Raw genomic sequence first — 15,978 nt, 5'->3', positions numbered from 1 at the left:
CCGCATATCTTTGGACTGTGGGAGGAAACCGGAGCACCTGGAGGAAACCCTCGCAGACACAGGGAGAACGTGCAAACTCCACATAGACAGTGACCCAAGCCGGGAATTGAACCCGGGTCCCTGGTGCTGTGAGGCAGCAGTGCTAACCACTGTGCCACCGTGCCGCCCAATATATAACATCCCTCCCCGTTTACTTCTGTGGTCATGACAACAAATTACTACAATGTTATACATAGGATCAGTAACTCTAGGCACAATACTATATACCGTTAATCATCATACACAGTCCATAAAAAGTCAGTTAGGAGGATACCTATTTGGTACAACGTTTGGTTGTATATGGTGTTCTGGAATTTGACTGTCTTTGACCTTAGAAGGGTGGTTGGAATTTCAGTAAACATTCCTTCTCTTGAAACTGATTTTGCACCATTCTCATGTGGTGTAGTAGCTAATATACAATCATCAGGCAACTCAGATTCAACTAAGTCTTCCATAGTAGTATAAACAACACTGGGAACTAAAGAAGTTCGTTTTTTTTATCTGTATAAGGTCAATATGGCAGTTAGGGCAGTGGCATGCTCCTCTTGCCAGATGTGGGCAATTAGGGAGCAATCTAGTCTCCCTGACAACTTTGTCTGCAGGAAGTGTGTCCAGTTGCCGCTGCTCACAGATCGCATTGTTCGGTAGGAGCGGCAGGTGGATGCACTGTGGAGCATACAGGGGGCAGAGAGTGTGATAGACACTAGTTACAGGTTCAGACAGGTAGATGGGTGACTGCCAGGAGAGGCAGGCAGGTGGTGCAGGAGTCTCCTTTGTCTATTCCCCTTTCAAACAGGGATATCGTTTTGGATACTGTTGAGGGGGAGAGCCTGTCAGGGGGAGATACCAGCAGTAGCCAGGCCTGTGACACCACAGCTGGATCTGCTGTGGGAAAGGGTCAGGCAAACAGCAAGCGAGCAGTAGTAATAGGGGACTCGCTAGTTAGAGGCATGGACAGGCATTTCTGTGGCCGCGATCGAGACTCCAGGATGGTGTGTTGCCTCCCTGCTGCCAGGGTCAAGGACGTCTCTGAGCGATTGCAGGACATTCTTAAGGGAGAGAGTGAGCAGCCAGAGGTCATTGTACATATTGGTACCAATGACTTAGGTAGGAAAAGGGATGAGGTCCTGAAATGTGAATATAGAGAGTTAGGCAGAAGGCTAAAGTGCAGGACCTCGAAGGTAGTAATTTCAGGACTACTACCGGTACCATGTGCTCGTGAGAATAGGAGGATTAGGCAGATGAATGCCTGGCTTGAGGGCTGGTGCAGGGGGCAGGGATTGAGATTTTTGGATCATTGGGATCTTTTCTGGAGAAGGGCTGATCTGTTCAAGAGGGATGGGTTACATTTGAACTGGAGGGGGACTAACATCCTGGCGGGGAGATTTGCTGGAGCCACTCGGGAGGGTTTAAACTAGTTTGGCAGGGGGGTGGGATCCAAAGCTTTAGGGAGACAGAAGAGAAGTTTGAGGACAGTACAGAAGTTAAAGAGAGCACATTAAGTAGTAAAGGCAGTGTCAGTAATCCTAGTCATGATGTGGAGATGCCGGCGTTGGACTGGGGTAAACACAGTAAGAAGTTTAACAACACCAGGTTAAAGTCCAACAGGTTTATTTGGTAGCAAAAGCCACACAAGCTTTCGAGGCTCTGAGCCCCTTCTTCAGGTGAGTGGGAATTCTGTTCACAAACAGAACTTATAAGACACAGACTCAATTTACATGAATAATGGTTGGAATGCGAATACTTACAACTAATCCAGTCTTTAAGAAACAAAACAATGGGAGTGGAGAGAGCATCAAGACAGGCTAAAAAGATGTGTATTGTCTCCAGACAAGACAGCCAGTGAAACTCTGCAGGTCCACGCAACTGTGGGAGTTACAAATAGTGTGACATAAATTCTGATTCTAGGATCGCATGATAAAGACTCAGGAGGAAAAAAGCAGAAATATTTATGTGAAATAGTGTGACATAAACCCAATATCCCGGTTGAGGCCGTCCTTGTGTGTGCGGAACCTGGCTATCAGAGTCGCGGAGCAGAAACTGATAGCCAGGTTCCGCACACACAAGGACGGCCTCAACCGGGATATTGGGTTTATGTCACACTATTTCACATAAATATTTCTGCTTTTTTCCTCCTGAGTCTTTATCATGCGATCCTAGAATCAGAATTTATGTCACACTATTTGTAACTCCCACAGTTGCGTGGACCTGCAGAGTTTCACTGGCTGTCTTGTCTGGAGACAATACACATCTTTTTAGCCTGTCTTGATGCTCTCTCCACTCCCATTGTTTTGTTTCTTAAAGACTGGATTAGTTGTAAGTATTCGCATTCCAACCATTATTCATGTAAATTGAGTCTGTGTCTTATAAGTTCTGTTTGTGAACAGAATTCCCACTCACCTGAAGAAGGGGCTCAGAGCCTCGAAAGCTTGTGTGGCTTTTGCTACCAAATAAACCTGTTGGACTTTAACCTGGTGTTGTTAAACTTCTTACAGTAATCCTAGTACCAGACAGACCAGGCAAAAGCAGGACAAGGGAAGTCCAGATTAAAATGCATTTATTTCACTGCAAGAGGCCTGACGGGCAAGACAGCTGAACTCAGGGCATTGATGGGTACGTGGGACTGGGATATTATAGCAATTACTGAAACATGGCTAAGAGAGGGACAGGACTGGCAGCTCAATGTTCCAGGGTACAGATGCAATAGGAAAGATAGAACAGGAGGTAAGAGAGGAGGGGGAGTTGCACTTTTGATTAGGGAAAGCATCACGGCCATACTGAGAGGGGATATATCCAAGGGTTCGGCCACTGAGTCTATATGGGTAGAACTGAGAAATAAAAAGGGGGAAATCACTTTGATAGGCCCCCAAATAGTCAGTGAGAAATTGAGGAGCAAATATGGAAGGAGATTACAGATATCTCCAAGAAAAATAGGGTGGTGATAGTCGGAGATTTTAACTTTCCCAACATTGACTGGTACAGCCATAGCATTAGAGGGTTGGATGGAGAGAAATTTGTTGAGTGTATTCAGGAGGAATTTCTCATTCAGTATGTGGATGGCCCGACTCGAGAGGGAGCAAAACTTGACCTCCTCTTGGGAAATAAGGAAGGGCAGGTGACAGAAGTGTTAGTGAGGGATCACTTTGGGACCAGCGACCATAATTCTATTAGTTTTAAGATAGCTATGGAGAATGATAGGTCTGGCCCAAAAGTTAATATTCTAAATTGGGGCAAGGCCAATTTTGATGGTATCAGGCAGGAACTTTCAAACGTTAATTGGGGGAGTCTGTGGGAAGGAAAAGGGATGTCTGGTAAGTGGCAGGCTTTCAAAACTGTGTTAACCAGGGTTCAGGGTAAACACATTCCTCTTAGAGTGAAGGGCAAGGCTGGCAGAAGTCGGGAACCCTGGATGACTCGGGATATTGAGGCCCTGGTCAAGAAGAAGAAAGAGGCACATGACGTGCATAGGCAGCTGGGATCAAGTGAATCTCTTGAAGAGTAAAGCGGGTGTAGGAGTAGAGTTAAGAGAGAAATCAGGAGGGCAAAAAGGGGACACGAAATTGTTTTGGCAGATAAGGCAAAGGAGAATCCAAAGAGCTTCTACAAATACATAAAGGGCAAAAGAATAACAAGGGAGAGAGTAGGACCCCTTAAGGATCAACAAGGTCATCTATGTGCGGATCCACAAGAGATGGGTGAGATCCTAAATGAATGTTTCTCATCAGTATTTACTGTTGAGAAAAGCATGGATGTTAGGGAACTTGGGGAAATAAATAGTGATGTCTGGAGGAGTGTACATATTACAGAGAAGGAGGTGCTGGAAGTCCTAAAGCGCATCAAGGTAGATAAATCTGCGGGACCTGATGAGGTATATCCCAGGACGCTGTGGGAGGCGAGGGAGGAAATTGCGGGTCCCCTAGCTGAGATATTTGAATCATCTACAGTCACGGGTGAGGTGCCTGAAGATTGGAGAGTGGCAAATGTTGTGCCTTTGTTTAAAAAGGGCTGCAGAGAAAAGCCTGGGAACTACAGGCCAGTGAGCCTCACATCTGTGGTGGGTAAATTGTTGGAAGGTATTTTGAGAGACCGCATGGCAGGTTGTTGCATAAAGTTAAATCTCACAGGATCCAGGGTGAGTATCTAAATGGATACAAAATTGGCTTCTTGACAGAAGCCAGAGGGTGGTTGTAGAGAGTTGTTTTTCAAACTGGAGGCCTGTGACCAGCGGTGTGTCTCAGGGACCAGCGCTGGGCCCACTGTTATTTGTCATTTATATCAATGATTTGGATGAGAATTATAGGGGGCATGGTTAGTAAGCTTGCAGATGACACCAAGATTGGTGGCATGGTGGACAGTGAGGAAGGTTATCTCCAATTGCAGCGGGATCTTGATCAATTGGGTCAGTGGGCTGACGAATGGCAGATGGAGTTTAATTTAGACAAATGCGAGGTAATGCATTTTGGTAGATTGAACCAGGGCAGGACTTACTCAGTTAATGGTAGGGCGTTGGGGAGAGTTACGGAACAAGGAGATCGACATGTTCATAGCTCCTTGAAAGTGGAGTCACAGGTGGACAGAGTGGTGAAGAAGGCATTCGGCATGCTTGGTTTCATCGGTCAGAACATTGAATACAGGAATTGGGATGTCTTGTTGAAGTTGTACAAGACATTGGTAAAGCCACACTTGGAATACTGTGTGCAATTCTGGTCACCCTATTATAGAAAGGATATTATTAAACTAGGAAGAGTGCAGAAAAGATTTACTAGGATGCTACCGGGACTTGATGGGTGAGTTATAAGGAGAGGCTGAAGAGACTGGGACTTTTTTCTCTGGAGCGTAGGAGGCTGAGGGGTGACCTTACAGAGGTCTATAAAATAATGAGGGGCATAGACAAGGTAGATAGTCAATATCTTTTCCCAAAGGTAGGGGAATCTAAAACTAGAGGGCATAGGTTTAAGGTGAGAGGGGAGAGATACAAAAGTGTCCAGAGGGGCAATTTTTTCACACAGAGGGTGGTGAGTGTCTGGAACAAGCTGCCAGAGGTAGTAGTAGAGGCGGGTACAATTTTATCTTCTAAAAAGCATTTAGATAGTTACATGGGTACGATGGGTATAGATGGATATGGGCCAAATGCGGGCAATTGGGATTAGGTTTGGGGTTTTTTTTTTAAAATGAGGGCGGCATGGACAAGTTGGGCCGAAGGGCCTGTTTCCATGCTGTAAACCTCTATGACTCTAAGTTGGTACTTCTGGAGATGATTCTGAGAAACCAGTTTGAGATGACAATTAGAACATAGAATATAGAACAGTACAGCACAGTACAGGCCCTTCGGCCCTCGATGTTGTGCCGAGCTTTGTCCGAAACCAAGATCAAGCTGTCCCACTCCCTATCATTCTGGTGTGCTCCATGTGCCTATCTAATAACCGCTTGAAAGTTACTAAAGTGTCCGACTCCACTATCACAGCAGGCATTCCATTCCATACCCCAATCACTCACTGAGTAAAGAACCTCGGACATCCCTCCTATATCTCCCACCACGAACCTTATAGTTATGCCCCCTAGTAACAGCTACATTCACCCAAGGAAATGGTCTCTGAACGTCCACTCTATCTATCCCCCTCATCATCTCATCCCCCTCCGCTCTAAAGAGAAAAGCCCTAGCTCCCTCAACCTTTCCTCATAAGACCTATCCTCCAAACCAGGCAGCATCCTGGTAAATCTCCTCTGCACTCTCTCCAATGCTTCCACATTCTTCTTATAGTGAGGTGACCAGAACTGCACACAATATTCCAAATGTGGTCTCACCAAGGTCCTCTCCAGTTGCAGCATAACCCAACGGCTCTTAAACTCAAACACCCTGTTAATAAACGCTAACACACTATAGGCCTTCTTCACGGCTCTATCCACTTGAGTGGCAACCTTCAGAGATCTGTGGATATGAACCCCAAGATCTCTCTGTTCCTCCACATTCCTCAGAACCCTGCCGTTGACCCTGTAATCCGCATTCAAATTTGTCCTACCAAAATGAATCACCTCGCACTTATCAGTGTTGAACTCCATCTGCCATTTTTCGGCCCAGCTCTGCATCCTATCAATGTCTCTTTGCAGCCTACAACAGCCCTCCACCTCATCCACTACTCCACCAATCTTGGTGTCATCAGCAAATTTACTGACCCACCCTTCAGCCCCCTCCTCCAAGTCATTGATAAAAATCACAGATAGCAGAGGACCCAGCACTGATCCCTGTGGTACACCGCTGGTAACTGGTCTCCAGTCTGAACATTTTCCATCCACCACCACCCTCTGTCTTCTATGAGATATGATGTGGCGATGGACTGGGGTAAACACAGTAAGAGTTTTAACAACACCAGGTTCAAGTCCAACAGCTACCAAATAAACCTGTTGGACTTTAACCTGATGTTGTTAAAACTCTTACTGTGTTCTATGAGATAGCCAGTTACTTATCCAATCGGCCAAATTTCCCTCTATCCCACACCTCCTTACTTTCTTCATGAGCCTACCATGGGGAACCTTATCAAACGCCTTACTAAAATCCATGTATATGACATCAACTGCTCTACCTTCATCTACACACTTAGTTACCTCCTCAAAGAATTCAATCAAATTTGTGAGCCAAGACTTACTCTTCACGAATCAGTGTTGACTATCCCGGATTAAGCTGCATCTTTCCAAATGGTCATAAATCCTATCCCTCAGGACCTTTTCCATTAACTTACTGACCACCGAAGTAAGACTAACTGGCCTATAATTACCAGGGTCATTCCTATTTCCTTTCTTGAACAGAGGAACAACATTCGCCACTCTCCAGTCCTCTGGCATAATCCCCGTGGAAAGTGAGGACCCAAAGATCAAAGCCAAAGGCTCTGCAATCTCATCCCTTGCCTCCCAAAGAATCCTAGGATATATCCCATTTGGTCCAGGGGACTTATCGACCCTCAGGTTTTTCAAAATTGCTAATACACCTTCCCTCAGAACATCTACATCCTACAGCCTATCAGTCTGTATCCCACTCTCATCCTCAAAAACATGGTCCCTCTCCTTGGTGAACACTGAAGAAATGTATTCATTCATCGCCCCTCCTATCTCTTCTGGCTCCATGCACAAGTTCCCACTATTATCCTTGACCGGCCCTGACCTCACCCTGGTCATTCTTTTATTTCTCACATAAGAGTAAATAGCCTTGGGGTTTTCCTTGATCCGACCTGCCAAGGACTTCTCATACCCGCTCCTAGCTCTCCTAAGCCCTTTTTTTTAGCTCATTCCTTGCTACCTTGTAACCCTCAAGTGACCCAACTGAACCTTGTTTTCTCATCCTTACATACGCTTCCTTTTTCCTCTTGACAAGACATTCAACCTCTTTTGTGAACCATGGTTCCCTCACTCGGCCATTTCCTCCCTGCCTATCAAGGACACTCAGTATTTGTTCCTTGAACAAGCTCCATTTTTCATTTGTGCCTTTCCCTGACAGTTTCTGTTCCCATTTTATGCTCCCTAATTCTTGCCTAATCGCATCATAATTACCTCTCCCCAATTATAAACCTTGCCCTGCCGTATGGCCCTATCCTCTCCATTGCAATAACAAAAGACACCGAATTGTGGTCACTATCTCCAAAGTGCTCTCCCACAACCAAATCTAACACTTGGCCCGGTTCATTACCCAGTACCAAGTCCAAAGTGGCCCCACCTCTTGTCGGCCTATCCACATATTGTGTCAGGAAACCCTCCTGCACACACTGTACAAAAACTGCCCCATCCGAACTATTTGACCTATAAAGGTTCCAATCAATATTTGGAAAGTTAAAGTCACCCATGACAACTACCCTGTGACCTCCACACCTATCCATAATCTGCTTTGCAATTTCCTCCTCCACATCTCTATTACTATTTGGGGGCCTATAGAAAACCCCCAACAACGTGACCGCTCCTTTCCTATTTCTAACTTCAGCCCATATTACCTCAGTAGGCAGATCCCCCTCGAACTGCCTTTCAGCAGCCGTTAAACTATCCTTGATTAACAATGCTACTCCTCCACCTCTTTTACCACCTTCCCTCCACTTACTGAAACATCTATACTCCGGGACTTCCAACAACCATTCCTGTCCCTGTTCTAACCATGTCTCTGTAATGGCCACAACACCGTAGTCCCAAGTACCAATCCACGCTCCAAGTTCACCTACCATATTCCGGATGCTCCTTGCATTGAAGTAGATACACTTCAACCCACCTTCCTGTCTGCTGGTACACTCCTGCGACCTTGATACCCTTCTCAGTACCTCACTACACTCAACACTGGCTTCTGGACTACAGCTCGTTTTCCCATACCCCTGACAAATTAGTTTAAACCCCCCCTGAAGAGCCGTATCAAATTTCCCTCCCAGGATATTGGTGCCCCCCCTGGTTCAGGCACAAATCGTCCTGTTTGTACAGGTCCCACCTTCCCCAGAATGTGCTCCAATTATCCATGAAACTGAAACCCTCCCTCCTACACCATCCCTGCAGCCACGTGTTTATCTGCACTCTCTCCCTGTTCCTCAACTCGCTAGCACGTGGCACCAGCAAACCAGAGATGACAACATGGTTTGTCCTGGCTCAGAGCTTCCACCCGAGCTCCCGAAATTCCTGTTTTAAATCCTCATCCCTTCTCTTACCTATGTCATTGGTACCAATGTGTACCACGACTTGTGACTGTTCCCCCTCCGACCGGAGTGGGAATGGAGGGATACAAAAGAGTGGTCTAGTTTGGACCAGGGAGCGGCGCGGGCTAATTGTTCCTTGTTTCTCGTTTCAAGGCTTCATTCTATGATCATCTTGCTGGTGCCAGTACAGAGCGAGACTGCGGATAGTTGGGAACCTGTCTCGGGGGCAGGGAATTCATATGGTGTTCATGGAAGTGGAAATGACTAGGGTTGGGAAGCATTTTCCGATCAGGGCCATTGTGATCTCCTGGACTCGTTTCGATCGCCTCAGGGGGTCGGAGAGGAATTTCCCAGATTTTTTTTTTCCCCCATATTGGCCCTGGGGTTTTTCACTCTGGGTTTTCGCCTCTCCCTGGGGATCACATGGTCTGGAATAGGGGGGTGGGGGTGAGTTAATAGGTTGTGATGAACAAAGCATCGTAGCTGTGAGGGACAGCTCGGTGGATAGGATATTGGTATGTAGATAGGCTGGAAAATTGGGCGGGGATCCTGGATTCAGGATTCAATCCTGGACCGGGGAGCGGCGCAGGCATGGAGGGCCGAAGGGCCTGTTCCTGTGCTGTATTGTTCTTTGTTCTTTGTTCTTTGTCACAGACCCTGGCACCCGGAGGCAACATACCATCTGTGAGTCTCTTTCGCTGCCACAGAACCTCCTATCTGTCCCTCTAACTGTCGAGTCCCCAATAACTATTGCTCTCCCCGCTTCCCTTCTGAGCCACAGGGATGGATTCAGCGCTGGAGATCCGGTCACCGTGGCTTACCACTGGTAGGTGTCCCCCCCCAACAGTATCCAAAGCGGTATACTTGTTGCCGAGGGGAACGACCACAGGGGATCCCTGTACTGATTGCTTCCTCCCAGCCCCTCTCACCGTCACCCATCTATCTTCATTCTTCGGAGTAACTACATCCCTGAAGCTTGTGTCTATGACCACCTCTGCCTCCCGAATGATCCGAAGTCCATCCAGCTCCAGCTCCAGATCCCTAACACGGTCTTCAAGGAGCTGGAATTGGATGCACTTCCTGCAGGTGTACTCAGCTGGGACACGACTGGTGTCCCTCACCTCAAACATCCCACAGGAGGAACATCCTGCACTGACATCCCTGCTAACTTCCCTTAATAAGAAACAAAATAGAGAAATAAAAAGCTTACCTGCTCTCACTCCGAGTCCTTTTTTTTTAGGTTCGAGGAGGGTGGAGGGTGGGAGACTCTAAACTGAGATTAAACCCAAACAACTGAGATTAAACCCAAACAACTGAGATTAAACCCAAACAACTGAGATTAAACCCAAACAAACAGAGATTAAACCCAAACAACTGAGATTAAATCCAAACAACTGAGATTAAATCCAAACAAACTGAGATTAAACCCAAACAACTGAGATTAAATCCAAAAAACAATTGGTTAGCATGGCATTGCCAAACTAGTTCTTCTTTGGTTAATGTGTAAAAAACTGGACCTGTTTTGGTGGATGAGGGTAAAGCGGTTGATGTGGTGTATATGGATTTCAGCAAAGCGTTTGATAAGGTTCCCCATGGTAAGCTTTTGCAGAAAATACGGACACATGGGATTGAGGGTGATTAAGTGGTTTGGATCAGGAATTGGCTAGCTGTAAGAAAACAGAGGGTGGTGGTTGATGGGAAATATTCATCCTGGAGTTCAGTTACTAGTGGTGTACCGCAAGGATCTGTTTTGGGGCCACTGCTGTTTGTCATTTTTATTAATGACTTGGATGAGGGCGTGGAAGGATGGATTAGTAAATTTGCGGATGACACGAAAGTCGGTGGAGTTGTAGACAGTGCGGAGGGAAGTGGCAGGTTACAGAGGGACATAGATAAGCTGCAGAGCTGGGCTGAGAGGTGGCAAATGGAGTTTAATGCGGAAAAGTGTGAGGTGATTCACTTTGGAAGGAGTAACAGGAATACAGAGTACTGGGCTAATGGTAAGATACTTGGTAGTGTGGATGAACAGAGGGATCTGGGTGTCCATATGCATAGATCTCTGAAAGTTGGCACCCAGGTTGATAGGGTTGTTAAGAAGGCGTACGGTGTGTTAGCTTTTATTGGTAGAGGGATTGAGTTTCGGAGCCAGGAGGTCATGCTGCAACTGTACAAAACTCTGGTGCGGCCGCATTTGGAGTATTGCGTACAGTTCTGGTCGCCGTATTATAGGAAAGATGTGGAAGTGTTGGAAAGGGTGCAGAGGAGACTTACCAGGATGTTGCCTGGTATGGTGGGAAAATCGTATGAGGAAAGGCTGAGGGGCTTGAGGTTGTTTTCGTTCGAGAGAAGAAGGTTAAGAGGTGACTTAATAGAGGCATACAAGATGATCAGAGGATTAGATAGGGTGGATAGTGAGAGCCTTTTTCCTCGGATGGTGTTGGCTAGCACGAGGGGACATAGCTTTAAATTGAGGGGTGAGAGATATAGGACAGATGTTAGAGGTAGGTTCTTTACTCAGAGAGTAGTAAGGGCGTGGAATGCCCTGCCTGCAGCAGTGGTGGACTCGTCAACGTTGAGAGCGTTCCCAAGGTCCTTCTGATCCTCTAAGAGTCTTTCCCTTTATATTGTACTCCTTCATCCCATTTGACCTGCCAAAATGGACCACTATGCATTTATCTGGGTTGAAGTCCATCTGCCACTTCTCCGCCCAGTCTTGCATCCTATCTATGTCCCTCTATAACTTCTGACATCCCTCCAGACTATCCACAACCCCACCAACCTTCGTGTCGTTGGCAAACTTACCAACCCATCCCTCCACTTCCTCATCTAGGTCATTTATGAAAATGACAAACAGCAAAGGTCCCAGAACAGATCCCTGGGGCACACCACTGGTGACCGACCTCCATTTAGAAAAAGACCCATCTATACCCACTCTCTGCCTCCTTTGGGCAAGCCAGTTCTGGATCCACAGGGCAGCAGCCCCTTGGATCCCATGCCCTCTCACTTTTTCTAGAAGCCTTGCATGGGGGACCTTATCGAACGCCTTGCTAAAATCCATATAAACCACATCTACCGCTTTCCCTTCGTCAATGTGTTTAGTCACATTTTCGAAGAACTCCACCAGGCTCGTACGCACGATCTGCCTTTAACAAAGCCATGCTGAGTATTCTAGAGTATGTGGACTTTAACAAAGAGGTTGTGCTGGAATCTTTGAATGGCATCAAGATAGATAAGTCACCGGGTCCGGATGGGATGTACCCCAGGTTACTGTGGGAGACGAGGGAAGAGATTGCAGAGCCTTTGGCGATGATCTTTGCGTCGTCGACAGAGACAGGAGAGGTGCCGGAGGATTGGAGGATTGCGGATGTGGTTCCTATTTTCAAGAAGGGGAATAGGGATAGCCCAGGAAATTACCGACCGGTGAGTCTAACCTCAGTGGTTGGTAAGCTGATGGAGAAGATCCTGAGGGACAAGATTTATGAGCATTTAGAGAGGTTTAGTATGCTCAAGAATACTCAGCATGGCTTTGTCAAAGGCAAATCGTGCCTTATGAGCCTGGTGGAGTTCTTCGGAAATGTGACTAAAGGGGCTGCTGCCCTGTGGATCCAGAACTGGCTTGCCCAAAGGACGCAGAGAGTGTGTACAGATGGGTCTTTTTCTAAATGGAGGTCGGTCACCAGTGGTGTGCCCCAGGGATCTGTTCTGGGACCCTTGCTGTTTCTCATTTTCATAAATGACCTGGATGAGGAAGTAGAGGGATGGGTTGGTAAGTTTGCCGACGACACGAAGGTTGGTGGGGTTGTGGATAGTCTGGAGGGATGTCAGAAGTTATAGAGGGACATAGATAGGATGCAAGACTGGGCGGAAAAGAGGCAGATGGACTTCAACCCAGATAAATGCGTAGTGGTCCATTTTGGCAGGTCAAATGGGATGAAGGAGTACAATATAAAGGGAAAGACTCTTAGTACTGTAGAGGATCAGAAGGACCTTGGGGTCCGGGTCCACAGGACTCTAAAATTGGCCCCGCAGGTGGAGGAGGTGGTTAAGAAGGCGTATGGTGTGCTGGCCTTTATCAATCGAGGGATTGAGTTTAGGAGTCCAGGGATAATGATGCAGCTATATAAGACCCTCGTTAGACCCAACTTGGAGTACTGTGCTCAGTTCTGGTCACCTCATTACAGGAAGGATGTGGAAAAGATTGAAAGGGTGCAGAGGAGATTTACAAGGATGTTGCCTGGATTGAGTGGCATGCCTTATGAGGATAGGCTGAGGGAGCTCGGTCTTTTCCCCTTGGAGAGACGTAGGATGAGAGGAGACCTAATAGAGGTATATAAGATGTTGAGAGGCATAGATCGGGTGGACTCTCAGAGGCTTTTTCCCAGGGTGGAAATGGCTGCTACGAGAGGACACAGGTTTAAGGTGCTGGGGTGTAGGTACAGGGGAAATGTTAGGGGGAAGTTTTTCACACAGAGGGTGGTGGGCGAGTGGAATCGGCTGCCGTCAGTGGTGGTGGAGGCAAACTCAATAGGGTCTTTTAAGAAACTCTTGGATGCGTACATGGGACTTAATAGGATGGAGGGTTATAGGTAGGCCTAAAAGGTAGGGATATGTTCGGCACAACTTGTGGGGCGAAGGGCCTGTTTTGTGCTGTAGTTTTTCTATGTTTCTAGATGGGCGGCTGGCTTGTGTGATGAATTGGGCTACATTCATGACCCTTTGTAGTTTCTTGCAGTCTTTGGCAGAGCAGGAACCATACCAAGCTGTGATACAACCATAAAGGATGCCTTCTATGGTGCATCTGTAAAAGTTGGAGTGAGTTGTAGCTGACATGCCAAATTTCCTTAGCATCCTGAGAAAGTAGAGGCATGACATGTTGCGGTGGTAGGCAAACTGTAGTGGATCCAGGCAATCTGGGAGGCTGAAAATTGATCTGTGCCATGACTAACCTTTTTGAAGCACTTCATAATGATGGATGTCAGAGCCACCAGATGATAATCATTAAGGCACGCTGCATGGCTTTTCTTTGATATCGGGATGAATGTCGTCTTCTTGAAGCATATGGGAACCTCAGATTGGTGTAGGGGAGGTTAAAGATGTCTGCGAATGCTCCCGCCAGCTGGTTCGCACAAGATCTGAGTGTTGCAGGTAACCTGTTGGACTTTAACCTGGTGTTGTTAGACTCCTTACTGTGTTGCAGGTAACCCATCCGAGCCAGTTGCTTTCCGTGGGTTGACTTTTGAGCAAGTTGCTCTGACGTTGGCAATACTGACCTCGGATACCGGTTCAGCCGAAGCTTCCAGGGTGGAGGGCATGCTCTTGCTGACCTCTTGCTCAAAACGGGCATAGAATGCATTGAGCTCATCAGGGAGGGGTGCGTTGGTGCTGGTGATTCTATCAGGGAGGTGTGCGTTGGTGCTGGTGATTCTATCAGGGAGGGGTGCGTTGGTGCTGGTGAGTCTACATGCCTTCATCTTTATGTCTTGCAGACCTTGCTATAATCAGTGAGGGTCTGTGTGGCTAGCCTGGGACTCTAGCTTGGTCCGGTACTGTCTTTTAGCATCTTTGATGCATCTCCTTAGATCGTATCTGGACCCCTAACAACTAGTTTTACTTTAGCTTTGTAACTCCCATCTGTAAGAACTTTTCTGTACAAAACCCACCGATGTGTCAAAGCTAGCACCACAGAATAAACTTCAAACTCTCTCCAACTCCCTTTCTTAGGAGGCCCTTTGGTCTTTTACTAGTTCATCTTCAAGTTTATTGACAGCCACAAGAAGCCTCACAGTCATGGGAACATGTGCTTCTAGTTCTGTTCCAATACTCTTTGGGCGGGATTCTCCAAGCTTGTTCCCCCACCCCCGCTGCCAGCAAGAATGGTGAATTTGGCACTCCATTCACTGCAGCAACACCGGGAGAATCCCAGCGCAGATGAGGTCAGAGGTTTCCAGTATTTATTTCATGGACTAACCTATCTAGCTACACCCTCTGCTCGCACTTTTCTGTCTGTTGGGTCTATAACTGCAAGATCTCCTTCTTGCACCAGAGAAGGTTCTTTCTCCAGTCCATGAACATTATCTGACACAAGAGTCATTTCTAGATTTCCTATTGGGACCCCCTCTGTGCTTTTTAACTCTCTACTCTTTCACTCATTTTGCCAGTCCATGGATCCCGCTTCTTGGCCAACATCCTGAATATTCACAAATATTTAAATTTTAACTTTACTTGCATGTCCCACGATTGTCACATCCCTCATCCATTGGACTCTTCTGGGTTGTAATTCTGGGCAATTGGTCTTTGAATGCAATATCTCTGTCCTGTGTCCTGACCACTATTATGATTGCTATCAAGCCCTGGTCTACCAATCAGCGTTAAGATAATTACAAATAATAATTTAGTGATTTTTCAGAACAAGAGAATAAGCTGGTTAGAAAAAAAAATAGACAGTAAGAACTTCTGCAAATATTTTTTAAAAAGCAATAAAAGTCCCTGAGGTTGAGACTGGGGATTTAATAATGGGAACAATGAAATGGGAGAGACTTTGAGCAAGTATTTTGTATCTGTCTTCATAGCAGAAGACACAGAATACAGCCCAATAATTGTAGAAAACCAAGGGGCGATAGGGAAGTGGAACTTAAAAGAATTATTATCATTAGAGAAAAAGTCCTCTGAAAACTAATGAGTCTAAAGGCTGAAAGTCCCCTGGACCTTGCATCCTGGACTCTTAAAGGAAGTGGTTGCAGAGATAGCGGATCCATTGGTTGTAATTTTCCAAAATTCCCTCGACTCTCAAAGGGTCCCAGTGAATCTGAAAACGGTAAATGTTTACCAGTACTTACAAAAGGAGGAAGACAGAAGCAGAAATCTATATGCCAGTTAATCTAACATCTAGGGGAACGTTAGAATCTATTATTAAGGAAGTAATAGCAGGACATCTAGAAAACCACAATACAGATTACGCAGAGTCAACATGGTTTTCTGAAAGGAAATTGTGTTTGAATTAAAGGTTATTAGGGGTTGTGATATATGTGTATACTGCCCCTTTAAGAGTGCAGGTCAGGTGACCTCTGGGCAATTAACTCTTCCCAGTATGGAACCCTGTTGGGTAGTCTTAGAGCTGACTGAATCAGTGAACACCTCAAAGAGGTGGAGTATGTGTCATTAAATATGTTCAGGACTGCGTTAGATAGGTTTTTGAATGACAAGGGAGTCAAGAGGGGGATTTGGTAGCGAGGAAACTAGAGTTAAGACTACAATCAAGTCAACCATGATGTTATTGAATGGT

The sequence above is a fragment of the Mustelus asterias genome, chromosome 26 (assembly GCF_964213995.1).
Source record: "Mustelus asterias chromosome 26, sMusAst1.hap1.1, whole genome shotgun sequence".
Lineage (NCBI taxonomy): Eukaryota > Metazoa > Chordata > Chondrichthyes > Carcharhiniformes > Triakidae > Mustelus > Mustelus asterias.
Note: the sequence above shows the minus strand (reverse complement) of the source record.